This window comes from Aythya marila (assembly GCF_965140915.1).
Source record: "Aythya marila genome assembly, contig: HAP1_HAP1_SCAFFOLD_170, whole genome shotgun sequence".
NCBI lineage: Eukaryota > Metazoa > Chordata > Aves > Anseriformes > Anatidae > Aythya > Aythya marila.
In genome coordinates this window covers 111,159-128,442 of record NW_028137300.1, presented here as the reverse complement: position 1 = coordinate 128,442, position 17,284 = coordinate 111,159, and the positions used below count along the sequence as shown (strand labels likewise).

Genomic DNA, 17,284 nt, shown 5'->3' with positions numbered 1-17,284 from the left:
CGACGAGGCGGCGGGCAGCTCCCCGGGGCCACAGGGCCTGGCACAGGGAGCCGCCGGGGGTCTCCAAGGTCCGGGAACAGCGGCAACAGCGGCAACAGCAGGGACAGAGGGGACAGCAGCGACAGCAGCAGCCACCTCAGCCGGGGCCGTCTCCACAACCGCCACAACGGCCTCGGAACGCCGCCGAACTCGGAGCTCCAGCGTGACGCCTTGTGAACCTGGCCGCGCTGCTCATGGCTAAAACCAGAGCGTTTCCTCCGGCGTGTGTTTACTGTCGGTGCCGGATCGGCCCTCACCCCGAGCTCTCCCTGCCGGGAGGGCTTTGGGGTTGGGGTTTCCCTCCCGCCGCCGCCGCGGGCAGGCCCCGCGCGCAAGGGGTCCGCGCTGGGGAGCAGCATCTCACCCGCGGCGAGAGACCGAGGGCACGACATGAAAAAGCCCCGACACGAAAAAGCCACGACATGCGGCCGAGGCGGCGGGGAGACGGCTCTGAGGGAGCTGCCACTTCGCCCCGCCGTCCTCCCCTCCCGGGCCGCCCCGCCGAGCCCCGTGCGCCTCAGGTGCTGCGCTGAGGGGGTGGCTGGCTACTGAGACAGCTGCCCAGGGCACTGCTCATGGCACCGAGCCTGACGGAGGTCAACAAGTGTTGAACAATGCTCTCAGACATTGGGTCTCACTTTGGGGTGGTTCCTGTGTGGAGCCACGAGTTGGACTTGGTGATTATTGGGAGTCCTTTCCACCTTGGGATGTTCTCTGATTCTAGGTCAGCAATCCAGTAGCTGATGAGAAGTGTGGAGTCATTCAAAGGGAAGAGAGAACACAACACTTCTCATTTGCAGAAGCGGCTATTTGTTAACCAAAACGATGATTCTTTTGCTTCTAGAGCAACTAACAGCAGGGATCCGCTTTACAATAGAGGGAAAAGAGTCATTGGCGTGTCATGTGAAGTAAGCTTCAAATCCCAGAGGATGATTTTGTTGGAACTTTATTCAGCTGAAAACACGGAAGCCTTGCTTCTGCTTGTGTTAGTTACAGATCCAGTTTACTTTGGTTGGGAGGGAAGGCATTCCAGGCTAATGTGCTGTACCTGTTCCTTCAGCTCATTGTCCATAAACGGAGGAGCAAACGAAATCAGTTTAATCTCCATTAAATGCAGCAGACAAAGCGGAGTAGAGGGTGATCTAGCACTTAATTTTTCCTGTAAGCAGGAAACCCAGAACTCAACAACACTTTTCAAATCTTGTCCTGCAGTAAATGACCAGCTGAGTGAAGCTTGCATTTAGAGGATGTGCTCCTACAGTAGATGGAAATAGCTCTTCCCCTTCACAAGTGCAACTGAGTGGTGGACTGGCAGCTATGTGGTTAACTAGTTGTGCCAAAGGGGTTGTGTTGAATGCACAGAAAAATATGCAGGTCCCAACAGTAAAGGGTTGTCTGTAGGCATGACATTGAGTACAGATGTTGTCCGCAGGTTCGTGCAGAGTGCACCACGCCAATAAGCACCCAGAGTCGGAATGCACACAAAGGTCTTTTAATTATATAATTACTTATAGAACTCTGCAGAGTCAGGTACTTGGCCATCTTTCGCAAAGCAAGCACACCTCTGACTGGAATCGTCATCATTTATACACAGGAAACTTGTGAAAACTCTCTCTTTGGCTCCTTTGGATTGGTTATTACAGCTCACCTAACTTATCTCCACTGAGCTTGTGCATTACAGAGGAATACCGGGGGGGAGGGGGAACAGGAGAGGGGACACACACACCGAATCCCACATTAGAATAGATTAGCATTTTGACAGGTGTGATTTTTAATGTGCTAATGACCCTTAATGAGAAAAAGGTTACTATAGGTCAGTCTGGAGCTGGTGTTCTCCTTCCTGTTTTTTCCCTTTTAGCCCTTCTCTTCCTTGCTTCTGCTAGCTCAAGGCTACCTGTCTCTCTCCTTCTTTATTTTCTCAGCTAGAAGACTGCACAAGCTACAGGCCTCCCTATTTGCTTCAACATTTCCTTGTTTTTTTTTTTTTTTTTTTTTTTTTTCCCAGCTCTGGGACGACACAGGTGTGGTTTGATATTTGCCAGTATAGCTAAAACTCACACCAGTCTGCTCACGCACAATAAGTAGTAAGATTTAAGGACTGGTTTCATCGGCTTCTTCCTTACTAACATCCTTCTTATGTTTTAGATATGCTGTAGTTAAATCAACACTAAGTTACTACTTGTGGAGTAATTGCCTTAAGCGACTAGGCATCATAAGCACACCTCCATTCCAAAAGCACCCCGCCTCCAAGGTGCAACCACCCCTCACTGAGCACGCCCTCGGAATTTCTCACAGTCTGTACCTTTAAACGCAAGTGAGATCATTTCTACCAAGCACAACCAAGATATGCACGACTAGAGTCACTCAAGCTCCACCTTAAAGATAGAAAATAATACCAATTGGTTTAAGAGAAAGGGGATGTTAGGGAAGATACTATCAGGAAGGATTCCTTCTGACATCACTCGACAGGCTGAGCCTCTTACTCCCCCACCCCCACTCCATTGGGACGCCGTGGGGTAAGATCTGAACGCTTGCTTATACCAGGCGTCTCTGTGGAATCTTAGAAATCTCTAGAGTTTTGATGCTTTTTAATGTCTTAATATCTAGGCTGTGTGCCTGTGCATTTCATGCATGCTAGCTTGCTTTTGCAGACAGTGAATTTATCACTGACAATCCAAAGAACCTGTGTACCTGTCGCCGTAAGAAATTGCACTTAATTGCATTCTTCCTAGCTGTGAGAGTTCTCCTTGAATGCGACTAGAGCGAGGCCGTACTGCGTTGTTGGTGAATCCGTGACCGTGATAGTTCAGCACCCTGAATCCGACGGGACCCATGATGGTCAGTCGGCTACACCCCTTAACGCGACACTACTAGAGGAAGAAGATGACAGGGCTTGCATGCACTGCATTAGGCTTTGCATGTGAAAACACCCCCAAATAATTTCACGTGCATTTAACGTTTTTAAAGGGAAAAAAACAGGAAGGTGTAGTCTCTCTGTAAGCTACAGCCCTACATAGTTAAGGCATCAGCATTCATTCCTTTGCTTGATAGCAAAGTATGAACATACAGAAGAGTTAAATATTTTCTTTGCATTCTTAAAGGCGATTTTTCAGACTTGGGCTTCAGTTGTTGGAGTTGAAGAGATCAGTAGACATCCTTACTTTTACGTTAAGACCAAAATCTTTATCTAAGATTGTGTTATCTAACGCAACTAAACTCCCACCCCCATGGTTTTTTTGTAACTTCGGAACGATCTTGCTGCAGTCCTACTCCGATGGTCTTTCAGTAACATGCAGACTGCCGTGGCAGATTCTGTTACAGTGCTTTTCTATTGACAGTGTGCATAACACTCAAGGTAAAGCCCCTCATTTCGCAGTGGGGACATAAAGTGTTTCTTTGGACCCTGCTGCTTCTGTTAGTACTCATTTTTTCACAAACTTGTTGAACCTGAGCCGTGCCTACTGAGCCAACGAATGCTTTGATGACACAGTATTTGTTCAAAGCAGTTTTGCTTCTTGGAGCTACAGAAGCAGCTCTGGCTACGTGATAGGGAATTGTGCTGCATTGGCAAAACCAGACTTAGCTACAGACTTACAACACTTGCTAACTCGATCTATTTCAAATCTCATTTTAACTTTAAAGGACAATCAGTTTTGTGGCTCCTGTCTTACTAATTTGCCTTGTTTTGCATGGAAGGGCAGCCTGTGAATGTTTTGCTTTATTGCATGCTTCAAAAAAAAAAGGCTGAGGAAGAGACTGGAGGAACCTTTTCTATTCTATGGACTTTCCACCGAGAGTGTGGAATTGCAGGCTACTTGGATGAATGTTCGAATATGAGTAAGGGAGCAGACCTCAGCCAAAGGAGGTGGAATCCTTGCTTAATAGTAAGTATCAGTGTGGGGACATCTTTGCTTAACGGGAGCCATTTAAACTCTTCATAGAAACAAAATAAGCTGGACATCTTATGCTTGGAAAGCAGTATGGTTACACAGCTGCTAACATAATGACTTGAGTCTTCTGCTCTGCAACTTCAGGTTTTGTTTTCAAGCAGTGCATACATCAGTTTAAGCTTTGGACAAGGATATTTGCAATGCAAATAGTGATAAACCAGAATCAGCGGTGCTGACGAGTGTAATGGTGAAATGCAGCAAATCAAGTATTCCTGGAGAAATGTGAGATTACAAAACTAGTAAGCCATGAAGCACTTTTGTTGTTGTTGTTGTTTTTTAAATCAATTCTTATATGCTGAAATAGCACCTTCAAGAAAATCTGTTTATCTAGCCAGGTAACGGTGTCTCCCTGTAAACATGAAGGAAATGCCAGGAGCAGCCATAACTCTTTGCTGTCAAAATAAAGAGCAAGTCGAGGCCAACATCATGCCATAGTGCAAAGGCTTGCTAAGAAAGATCATTCTAAGAGGTCTGCAAGAAAAGATGACTTACTTTGTCATAAGTTTGTCAAATAGAATGGATGAGTTAGTAGTCGAGTACTGACTGTGTCCGACTCTACAGCTGCGGCGCAGCTCCAAGTCCCTGTTTTCTCCGTGGACTCATCTCACAGTTTTTGCACCAGCTCTGCTCCTCAATGTTCTGGTGACTGAAACGCAGAAACAAAGGATTTTGAAACAGTGAAGATGGGATTCTCCTTATTTCACCGTTGCTCTTGTAAAATGTAAACAGACAAACAAAAAAGGCACCCTGAAGTGGATTGATTTTTCTTTACATTTCAGATCAGAAGTTGTTGTCACAACCACTGCATTCCACTTCTTTATCGCTCTGCACGTTTAAACTGTCTACTTAAAACTGGGACCTGTAGGGAAATTTTTAAAGAGACTGAAAGCTAGCCAGACAAAAACAAACGTGCAACTTTTGTTCCATGCAGGAGGGAAATCTACTCCACTTATTTCTGTCTTGGAAAAGTGAGAACAATCAACACCTTTCTCTAAGGTGTTTTCACTCCATTCATGTCAAACTGTATCTAACAGTGCTCAAAACAAACACTAGGACATTGCAAGCCTCTTCCTAAGAGGTGTATGTTTGATTACTCTGTTTATGCATGCAGCACTTCCATTTCCTGCATTAGGATCTAACAGCTCAAGGAGGGAAGAATCGTTTCAAGAGAAACACCCAAACACCACATAACTCAAACTCGTGCTTTTTAGAAAAAAGCCTGCCCATTGTTTACCATACAGCACCCTTTGGCACAGGTTTGTTGCTTGCACTGTCATTAAAAGAGACAAGAGGACAAGGGGAAGGGAAGAGCTACACCACTGTGCTGCTAGGATCACAGCTAAGGTTTACTTTTGTGCTTGCCAGCTATAAAACTAAGTTTGAACTTATCAAGTATCGATTTACTTTGCACAATTAGAACAGTTTGCTTTGTGCCTACCAAGCTGCAATTCACACTGCTCCCTCCCCAAGGAATTCATAAAATCTCCTATTTGCACCTACCTCTCTTCACAGAAAAGTCACTGAGGAGTGAATTCAGATGACTACAGAAGGCTTTGGGGCCAAATGAAAGCCATGGAGTGACCAAGTGCCATCCTCTTCAGTAACCAGCGTAAATAGGTATCCCGGGGACTTACAGCCACTTACCTGTGTTATATTCTTTTTTTCGTTCCAATTTTGGCTTTCTCAACTGCCTACATTAAGAAAGAGGACAGGGCAGAGAAGGGAGAAAAGACTTGTTGTATTAGACCCATCAAGGATGGGAAATTTCACCATGTTTACAAGCCAGTGCTCCATGGTATACAAAGAGAAGCCTGTAGGCCTCACGCAGGATCCACATCCCAAGTCTGTTGCGTGCCATATACACGCGGTTCTGTATGTACCCACATTTCCTAGCTTGCTCGTGTTGAATTCTCAAAATTATGAGCAATAGCACCCAAGTGGAAAAGATACATGTCCTGGTTTCAGTTAGGACAGAGTTAGTTCTCCTCCTAGTAGCAGGTAGGTTGCTATGTTTTGGCTTAGAATGTGTGAAAGGATGTTTAGAAGAGTGCTGATACCACCCCGATGTTTCAATTGCTGCAGAGCAGTACTTACAACAAGCCAAGGACCTTTCGGTGTCTCACTGTCCTACTGGCGATCAGAATCGGCGCACAGCAACAGCTGCGAGGGGACAGACTCAGGATGGCCGACCCCAACTGGCCAAAGAATTCTATGCCTTATGGCAACACGCTGCACCATGGATAGGGCGGGGCAGCCGGGCTGCTAGGGGTTACGCTGGGCACTGGTCAGCGGGTAGTGAGCAACTGCATTGTACATCACTTGTTTTGTACACATTACTAGTAGCAGTACTATCATCATCATCATCATCATCATTATTATTTTCCTGTCTTAATAAACTGTCTTTATCTCAACTCGTGGGCTTCACTTTCCCATTTCTCTCCCCCGTTCCAGAGAGGGAGGTGGGAGGGTTGCAGAAGGGCTGTGTGGTGTTTAGCTGCCGGCCGGGCTAAACCACAAGAACACCTCAAAGGGGTTGGGAAAAAAAAAAAACAGGTTTTTTTAGAAAAGCGGGAGACTTTCACTGAGAAGAGGGACTCTAGTTTTAAGGTACTGGTACGCCATCAGCATGCTCACAGGCCTCTGCTGATTTTAGCCGGAGGTTTATCAGGCCACAACTCACTGCACATGCTTTCTCTCTTGCTTTTCAATCTACAAATCGAACAGAGATTGAACATATAGAAATACAGTACCTTGAAAAGCATCTTCTCTTGACATTTCCCCTCAGTATCGCCATACTTTCTTCAAAGCTGGAGACTGAACACCGCAGGATGCTTTTGCTCATTGATCTTAAACGGTGTCCGTTGAAACATTCAATACTGGGAGAAGAATAATCCTAGGGAAAGAAGGAAACAAGAATATATTTATGTGAACCACGTAGATTCAGATAAAGAAATTCTGCCTCACGCAAGTTTAATTGACCCTCCTGACTTGGTAGTGGGGCAACTAATGGCAGGCAGACACTGAAACGCTGCTGTGCTCAAGAAAAACCTGGAGAGAAAAAAAAAAAAAAAAAAAAAAAAAAGCTTTCAAAACTAAAGCTTCCCTCTCCCCACCATTTTCTTGTGGATAACTTAAGCTTAATATCCTTGGCAAAAAGATATTGCAGCAAAACCTTTCACATAAACTTAGTGTTTCGTGAAAAACAACAACAAAAACTTTAAATTCAATTGGAATTTTTTTCAATAAATTCAATTGGAATTTAAATTCAAAACTTTAAATTCAATTGAATTTAAATTAAAAAAACTAAACTAATTAATTTAAATTAAAAAAAAATAAATTCAATTGACTGTTCAGAGGAACAGTCAAGCTTGACATTATACATCCTAGAATTAAAATCTAGTTTGAGTTTTTCTCCCATCTCCAGACCTTGCTAAAGATGCTTATTAGGAGCTCTGTCAAAAAAAGTGTAAGGCTTGTTATATCAAAGCTTTGAACCCTTCTTACTGCCCTTGACCTTCTTCACATTGCTGCTCCTACAAGGGTGAGTACTATCATTTTTAGTACGGGAGGGAAGCTGTGATATCCTTGAGTGGGGGGTCGTTCTGTTTACAAAATGAAGTTCCAGTAAGAGTACATCAAATGAACCAACTTTCTTTGAACTTTAATTCATCACTATATTGAATGAATGACCTCTGGATTTCTCTCTCCCATTTGGAAGTCAATTTGAAAACAAAATACCTCTGCCATAAAGAGCCAGGCATCAGAGACACCTGTTGCGCCTCAAGAACAGAGAAGGTATGAACGACAAGAGCAGCTGAATAAAATGCAACTTGCCATTAGAAATGGGTGTACTGGCATCTACAGGTGCCGCTGGCACCTCCTCATTTTCATTACTCTCTTCATCTGGTTTCTCGTCTTCAGTAGCAGGGTTCTGCTGTGGTGACTTGGAGCTGTCGCATGGAGCCACGCTGCAGAGGTGTGACCTTGCAAGAAAGAATAGATACCAAAGATCTTCGTCGTGCATTTTTAGTTACAAATGCAGAGACAAGTCTTCAAATCCTTAGCGTTAAAGCACGTACCTCTTTTCTCACGAGATTCTTTAATTTGTTCACAAAGTCGTCCAAACTCTGTATCCGTTTCGTTCCTCACCATTGAATATGCAGTGTCTTGCAAAACATAGGCGCTGTGACGATCTGAAATTTTACAGACTTTAACTGAATGTTGTCTACCAACCAATGAAACTGTTTTGATCACAGAAAAAAATTGCTTTCTTCATAGGTTGGTTCCGAAAGGTTCTCTCAGTGAATATTTTCAGCATAACATCGAAGTTAATTAAAACAAAAGCACTAGTTCCTTGGGAACACTTATATCACAATTCCATGCCCAAGTAGCAAAATGATAAAATATTTACAGTCTGGACGTCCAAAATCATCTAATCCATCCGAAGTCTATTGTCCGCACACAGCATTTCTCCATCTATACGTTTGACAGATTTTTTAAACTAGGGCTAAAAAGCACATCTTCACCTGTAGATCTTTGATCCGGGTAGTACTCTAAGGCATTGTTACAGATTAGATTGATGTCCTTCAGCTAGTCTCCTGCAGCGAGGTACTGGCACGAGTCAATTTGAGTCAGAACTGTTGAAAGATCCATCGGCTCTTTAATCCTTGTGGCATAGTCAGGTACCTGCAGATCAAATACAAGCATTCAGAGGTTTTCATAACCTTGCACACTGTCTACTAAAATTATTCTGAAAACTTTAAATAAACGACTTCCTAAAAACCCTGAACATTTGCGATGCATCAGAAGACGCTGAAATTAACCAGTTTGCTTCTCAAAAATGGAAGGGCTCTTTCATTTTTCATTAGAGCGGCTAGGAGAGGACAACAAGAAGTAGGGAGGTCAGAAGCATGTGCATGGTAGAGAAGAAACACTGAGGGTGGGAGATTCATTTCACTTTGCTTCAGAAAATCACAACAGTGAAAGCTGAGCAAGCCATCCGGCATTCTCTTCGTTGTCGACATTGAGGAAAAGGTGCATGAATTGCACCTGTGAAGTACCTATTGCAGGCATCTACTTTAGAATGAGATAACTGGGCCCTGAGGTGCTCATTTCTTCCCTCAGACCAGAAGAGGAGACTAATGACCAGTTCAGATGAGGACATATGTATCTGTCTAGATTTTTCACAGCTCAAGAACCTAGGAGAAAAGGGGAAGAAAAGCCAGTGGATGCCCACAAGAAGAGGACTTTGCTGATCCGCAGGTATATTCAAGTTACATCTGTCTTTGAAATATACGCCCCTAGTTTAGGCTTATCTCATAAATTAAGGAGAAAAAGGCATCTAAGCAGCCAATTGGAGGAAAAAGAAAACACACTGCACTTATGGTTGATTCCTATTGAGGAGTTCCAGATGAAACAGAGAACAGGATCTCAAAACTTATTTTTACAAACTGCTGCTCTTATTCCTGTTCCCACAGGAACTGACAGTCCAAGAAAGGGCTTCAGACTTCATTAAAGTAGTCCTGTAAATACTGTTTGTCATTATAAGGAAAGATCTCTGTGCTTTTCAGTGCTGTGACACGCCTACATATCAAAGCCTTTTCACGAGCAAACTGTGTTGGCATTTGGACTGGCTTTTTAGAATGAAACCAGGGCTTTCAGCGAATAATCCCATAAGAGACATTTGAGAGTCAGCAGAAGTAAAAGCACTGCCTCTGCTTCTTGCAAAATCCTTACAGTGCAGCCCTAAAAACAAAGTTGAACCTCACCCAAAACGCTGAGAAATACGAACACTGAGAAGTTACAGACACACACAGATCAGCACTACTTTACCTTCTGTGGGTCAACGGGCTTTGCAAATTCCCTGAAATGTCTGTCAGTGGCAAGTCTGTGAGTAACGTCCCTCAAGAAAATTCTAAGGTCACGCAAGGTATCCTCCTCTTCCTCCTCCAACATCCCTACTTTTGTGGGGATCACTCTTGTGGCTTCTGAGGCTCAGCTGGTGGTGCTACAGGCACGACTTCCAATGTCCAATCAACTTCAATTCATCAGGAAAAATTAGCCAATTTACAGTACTCAAATACAAGCATATGACAAATTACTGACAGAAAATGACCACCAAAGCAAAGCCCAAAGAGCTAGTAACTTCGATAGGAAAGTTTTAGATGTACTTCTCATATCCTCCTCACCTCTTTTCTTTACAGGAGGCTTAGCCACTTCATTTAGAATTAGGTCCTCAAAAAAAGATGCTCTCTCTGCCCTACCAGGCAACTCAATATTGCACACTTCTCCAAATTCCTTATTAAATAATTTTTGGATCTAAAGCAGAAGGACGAGAGACATTTCAGATTTAAGGCCACAAAAAACTCATCTTCTATTCCAAAAAGACGAGTACCTTTTCAAATTAAGAATAACCTGAAGAACACAAACTGAAAAAAGTTATCTTCCTGGCCTTAAAACGCTACATTTTCACAGGCTGGCACGGCAAATTCAAATATCACCTTTAAGAATCACCTATAGAATTAATGCTCGGTGAAGGGATTGTACGCTACACTGATAAAGTAATGGCTTTCACCACATCCAACAGCGCCTCCTTTGTATTTACTTGCCTTGCTGCAGCCTTTACTTAGAACCTTTATGGCTATAGAGGGAAGAGAAAGGCTTCAGCAGACAAGTGAGGGCTTTTTGCTGAGTTTTTATTTCTCTCCCAAAAGGTGTCTGAAGTAGCTAGTACCTCTACGTCTTCCTCCATTTTCAAGTTCTAGTATTAAAAGGTAGGTAAGGAATTTCACTACTTATTTTAGAAGGAATTTACAGCCTGTACAAAAACTTCTGTGGGAACTCAAGCACTTTCAAAGCAGTTGATAATAAACACGTCTAGGTAAGACCCGTTCTCTTCCCCCAATGACTGAGACCAAATCATCAGAATGACAACAGCGTGGTCCTGTTTTGGGCACCTTCCCTTAATGTAAACTCTCAGAAGTCAATGAAGTTCTGCACGTACTTTTACTACACTTTATTTAGGACTACAACTAGAATTCGATTCCAAAGTTACTTTAGCAGAAATTGGAACTCAGCTTTCCAGCTTGGAAAGCTTTGGCCTATATGAAGAAAGAAACTGATTTATTTATTTTTTTTTTTAATCAAAGTGTTTCAATTCTCTACTAAATTGCATTATTAGCAGTTTACCCAACATAGCATGGAATGGCAGACTGTCAGAAGAAATCTCTTCAGTAAGAACATCCTCTTGTCATTTCAAGCACTTCATATTCTTGACTGAACCACTTTGTAGCCACCAGAATTATTGTATTAATTTATTATTTGCATGTGTGAGAAGGGGGTGAAAGTCACTTGCTTGATTCAGAAAAAACCTGAAGCAGATGCTTTCACAGTATTCTTTTTCTCTAAGCAAATTTTAAGTGATTTGTTAGGGTGCCTGAGTAATAACAGCATGCATTTAAGAAAGCACAGCATTTTGATGCTGAAAGCATATATAAATTACAAGACACTGAAGAAATAGTAAGAAAAGTATTGACAAATACCTCTTCTGGGAGATCTGAGTGACGTACATCAGACGTAGCAAGCAGCAAAACTGGCGAAAATGCTGGAATGTTACGTAGTAGAGTTAGAAAAGTAAGTTTCAAGGCAGGTCCAGCGTTGTCCCACCATAAATGGATATCTGGGACATAAATTGTGCTTGGTGCTGTCTTCTGAGCATTTCGGATCAGCTAGTGAAAAGGAAAGCTTGGGTAAGAAAACTAAAACACGTACAAGAACCTCTTAATACATAGCTACATAGCCATCTGACTGCCCCATGAAATGAAACTGCGTGAACAGAGTGGCAAGCATCCTTTCACATAAGGAATTTCTCTGTGCACCCTTTCAGATTATCAGTATTCGGAGAACTCTAGTCAGAAGATGGGAAGGATATATTCAGGCAGTGGCTAGACACCGTAACTATATGGCCACAGCCACAATCATCGCATAACAAAGAAAGGAAATGTCCCTCTTAAGGGACACATCAGTATTCAGTCGTGTAACATGTCTGTCCTTACTTGTATGGCTCTCAAATGTTTCCACTAAAGGTAAAAATATTTTAAGGTAGTGATGCCAAACAAGAAAATGGATTTCCTGCCTAAAAGTAAAAACACCAAATCTGTTCATTTTTTCTAGTTAAAACCACATCACCGTGCAAATGAAGTGTTTTCTGAATGTTAATGCTTTTATTGCACATACTGCAACAGCACAAGTTGTGTATGTCCGTGCGAAAACAAAATAAACAGAAGCCCCAAACCTTGGTTGCCTTACTAATATAATTTAGAAGAAGGCTACAAAAAGTAGCCGACATGCAGTCTGATACAGAGCCATCTACTGGGAGCACACAGTCTTAGGAGGCAATGAGAACTACTTTCTGGATCCCAGTGACATGAGCAGCATTTCTTTCCACAAAGAGATGTTTATTAGCAACACCGCCCAGCTTCCTGAGCTGCTAGCAACAGCCTCACTGTAAAACTGGGTATGGAAAATGTCGACATGTACAACATCCAGATTGTTTGTGGTGCTGTCTAAAAGAAAAGGGCATTTTCAGACAGAAGCAAACATCCCAGCACATTAAAACAAGGCCACCTCCATTACCAATGAATTTTGCTCACCTTACTTGCAACTCCATTGATCCTTTACATACAGTCAGTGAATCCGATGAGAAGAAAAAGAAAAAAGGTACCTGTCCGCAGATTTCTTCTGGCGATGCAACGTTTGTAAGCAGAACAGAAAGGTCCAGGGTGTGAACGGGAAATTTCTCCAAAGCGTGCAACACCGCGGGTGCCACGTAAGAAACCTGGCCGTACCCTTCTTTTTTACTATTAGCAGACGGGGCTGGCATGATGTTGGTTCACAGAAAGCACTCCTAGAACAGGAGTTAAGAAAACAAGTTTATAAATGAGGTGCTGAATAGACACACAGATGTTCCAAGTAATTTTCCTATAGACTTTCTTTTCCCTCCCCAAATAATCCAAATGGCAGCGGTACATTAAATACATGTAAGATTTCCAGTTAAGTTATTCAGTCATTCCAATTGTTTCACCTTCTTCCCTTGTGTTTCCTATTCTTTACTAAACCAAGACTGCAAATTAATATCCCTGCAATCTTGCTTTACTTTATTATAAATTTATTATTTATTATATATTTATTATTTACTTTATTATAAATTTATTTTTATTTAAAAATAAATTGGTGAGGAGCATTTGTTTCCCCACTACAATCAGGCTGTACCTCTGCTGGCTTAAATCAAAGATGCTAGAGACTTAGCCTTGCTCTAAAGCACAGAAAATCTTCTGGACAGCACAGCAATAGAAACGGAGAAAAATAACTGATCCAGCTGTGACAACATGATCTAACTTTCCAACTGTGGGCTTGCATGACTTCCATACTAAAATATCACAAGATTAACACAACTCGGTGGCTTAACAAATAAAGACACCATTCAATTTTCTCTCAAGGTGTTTTAACAAGCCCTTTCTCAGTTTTCTTTCTGCTACATAATTCACTACTGGTTTAACAATCCTGGAAAACAGAAGGGCAAAAGGTGGCAACACAAACCCATAAAGCTGGGGTATTTTTAGCTAAAAGGACAGACTGCACATTTATGTGGTCTTGAGTCTTTCAAAGAATGCCATGGATTAAGTCAACGTGTTCTGGTAGTCTACGGATCACTTTGGCTTACGAAGAGAAGCCTGGGCTTTTCAATTTGGTCATTCAGAGCAACTTCATTACAACTTTAGTCCCTCCACCCTTTCTTCTTGTGAATACCAAGCACCCCTTCAACACACAAACTTGATGTTGCCCCTTCGTCTACCACCCCTCGCACTTTTAACAGCTGGAACTGTTTACAAAGACTCAGCAGACCTGAGAATTTAAACGTAACAGGGATCTATCTTTCTTTACCTGCTGAAACAGAGGCAATTTTTCTCTGGTCCGTCAGGCATTCCATCTTTTAATTCATCTCCAGAAACCAAGGATGCATCGTCATCACTGTCAAACATATCATCTTGTAAAATAGGATTGAAATGGTCTGAAAGGCAAAAGAGGTTTGTTAACTTTCCTGAATAGCCTTTGTCTCTTTCTCTTCCATTAATACAGCTTCTAAATCAGTGCCAAAACCCTTTCTTCATTTGAGAGCACACACTGAAAGCTATTTCCTAGAGTTCAGCCCACCACAGATCTAAGGAGATGGAACAAGGCCCTACAAAGCTGTACTAAGTCCCACTGATGTGTACGTATAAGGTACGCTACTCTTGGTGATTTTTTTCTCCCCCTTAGAATAAAGGAGATTACGAACAATTTCTGCAGTTGCTAAATAGCTAAAATAAAACAAAAACAAACAAGACCATTTCTTTCTGGAGGAGGTTCCCACAATGAAAGCATGGGGATAAAGGATGTGATGGCCACAGAATTCCATTCATCTAGTAAATATCAATGCTAATTGATCTCACATGTATAGTACGATTCACAAACATTTAAATTAGGAGACTGGTTAAAAATGATGATAGCTAAAACAATATTTAGCTTAGACCAGTTATACTTGTATCCTGGTCCTGACATTCTTCAGAAAGGAATTAGAAACATTGACCTAGAAATGCTTCCCCTCCAAAGATCTGAGTTTTGATTTTTTAAAGAAAAATAGGTGCCTTATACTTCAAACCTCAAGTCAACCTCTACAAATGCTAATTATCTTAGCTGCCGTCAGAAGCAGGATGCTTCAGTAGAGAACGCATCGTCCTTTACTGTGTTTTGAGTCATTCAGAGCTTCCATTTGGCATTTCAGTTTCGAATCCACAATAAAACCTATGCGTTGTATTCCAGACTTGCCCAAAAAAAAGACATGCACATGGAAATAATAAAATTCTACCACCATTATGTCTGAAAGGTTTAAGTTGATTGCACAAACCGCAAGTTTTTGCTTTAGCAGAATTATAAAGAAGTGGATGCTGTGGTTATACCTTGCTGTCGGTCCTTCTTTAGCGCAAGCTGTGCATGCGGGAAGATCTTCTGCACAACTTGTAAAATATTCTCTACTGATCTTTTAAAAAGTGGCTTGAAAATGGGTGATAGTGCTTATACGGGTGAAGCCTTGATCCGGTTTGAAGCTGGAACAACCTTCTTCATAGCCATGAAAAAGTCCTTTGCTTTTATTTTAATAGAATTAACGTCTAGTAGCAACTTCTCCCTACTTGCATAAATCTGAGGATAGCATCGGCGTAGAGAGCACAGCACAGCTTCAGTACATAAAGATTTGATATCTGCACCACAGTATCCTAACAAACAAAAATCAAACGTTACATCGGTCAAGGCCCAGGTTTACAACATGCAACATTTAAAGAATTTGTAATGCCAAAACCAAACAGCTTAACAGGGAATTCAAAGTGCTACCGCTCTGCAGGGGTGTTTCATGTTGCTCACTGCCTGATATCCTGCGCTTATGCAGCTGAAGCAGACTCCTCATCAAAAACTATACTCTTGAGGAAGATGCCCCAGAACCATTTAATGTTCTCAGACAACAAGAGGAACGATAACAAAGAGTAAATAGATGAAAGCATCTCACTCAGATTGCTATGAAGGTGTGCCAGCTGCCTCGTTGACTAGTTGTGCAGCAAGGCACAAGAGCATGGGTACTGCCTGGTACAAGCTAAGGTTCTTTACAACTTGGTCACAAGCAAGAATCCGTTTCTGTTTCAGTCTTACCAATGCATTTCTCAGCTAGTTCATCAAGCAACATGTCCGGTGGCTGAGGGGTCCAGTCACAAGTATGAATCTTGAAAATTTCTTTTCCAACCCTGAAGCAAAATCATTGCATTTTAGCTTGTCCCAAGTTTTCCTTAAAAATACCAACAAGAAACAAACAAACCAAAAGGCAAACAAACAGACAAAAAAAACAGTCCTCCCTCAAAACCCCTCATCTACTAATACACTTTTCTTACTTGCTCAACTTTCAAGTATTTTACAGTTATTTAATATACACTCTGCATTGTCAACCAGGAAATTGAATAGTTCTTATTTGTTATACTGAACTTTTTCTAGGAACCTACAGTGAAAGAAAAGGCATTTATAGCTTCAATAACAAGTTTCCAAACTACGAGACCTAAGGACCCAGAGGAAAATACTGTAATGAAAAATTTATCCAGAAACATTTCTTTGCTGTCCAAAAAACTTCTCTAAAACTTAGCAAGCTTTCATTGGGACAGTCTCATTACTTCATCACATTTGCTTTCCAGCCAGTAAATTCACAGAAAGCACTTCTGGCACAATGCTTCCAATTGCTACAATTACTATAAAGAAGAAAAGAATTATGACTCAAACTACTACCACTGATCCGGGGCACAATCAAATGCAAACACGTCCACTATTCACTCATAAGGGAAGGATTGAGACCAAAAACACAACTTCATGATGAAAGCGCCCAAGTGGACTAAATAATTAAGCAAACAGGTACAACTTTGGGAATTAAAGGTTTGATTATAGAACTAACTACTTGGTGGTATCATCCTGACCATATATATCCAGTACCAGATTTGCCCTCCATGGAACAACGCAGTGTCTCCACGTGTCACTCTTTTGTTCAAGTTGTCAATTATTTTTTTTTCCTATAAAGTTGGACTTTGCCATGGTAGCACTAACGTTGAATTTAAGTTCTCACCTCTTAATTTGGCAAGTTGAAGAGGAACTGTCTGCCAAAGCGTCCTGGTCTTCGTAAAGCAGGATCTATAGAATCCAGTCTGTTGGTAGCTCCGATTACCACGATCTCCCCTCTGTTATCTATGCCATCCATAAGCGTCTGAAGAGTTGAAACAATGGAACTAATAGAAAAATATAATTTTTACTTACTGGTTCAGTAAATTTTGATACATTCCACATGACTTTTTTGATGCCGGAATAACCTTCTTCCTAGTGGTCATTCAAAACTGGGAAAAAAATAGTCTACCAAGTCGGGGTTTTTTTGATTTGATAATAAATCTGCAGACTGTTAAGTCATCAAGCACTTCAAGACTGTTTGAAATAATCTCTACGTTAATATAAAAGGAGTACTGCACACTTCTGCTCAGGAAGAAAATCACGGAAAATGTCAACTTTGATTTTAGATGTTGAATTTGTTGCAGTGAGATCTTCCTCATCGCACGATTCTATTTGGATTTAAACCATATTATCTATGGAGAGACCAAGATTAGGACAAGAACAGCACAGAGTTCAGCATGAAGCCAATCAGGAGCTCAAGTTTGTATTCTTTGTATTCAACTTTACCC

At 41.7% G+C, this 17,284-nt stretch overlaps 1 pseudogene across 1 annotated transcript in view; it reads right to left on the bottom strand.

Annotated features, from left to right (window-relative positions):
- The window catches only part of LOC309890932 (ATPase family AAA domain-containing protein 2-like), a 31,555-nt pseudogene extending 14,715 nt beyond the window's left edge, over positions 1–16,840 (bottom strand). Inside the window, exons 1-3 of the transcript in view lie at positions 16,681–16,840; positions 15,729–15,820; positions 15,063–15,301 (exon numbers count right to left, since the gene is read on the bottom strand). The product of the transcript in view is annotated as an ATPase family AAA domain-containing protein 2-like (transcript). The remainder of the gene's footprint in view (positions 1–15,062; positions 15,302–15,728; positions 15,821–16,680) is intronic.
- Between the last annotated feature and the right edge of the window lie 444 nt (positions 16,841–17,284).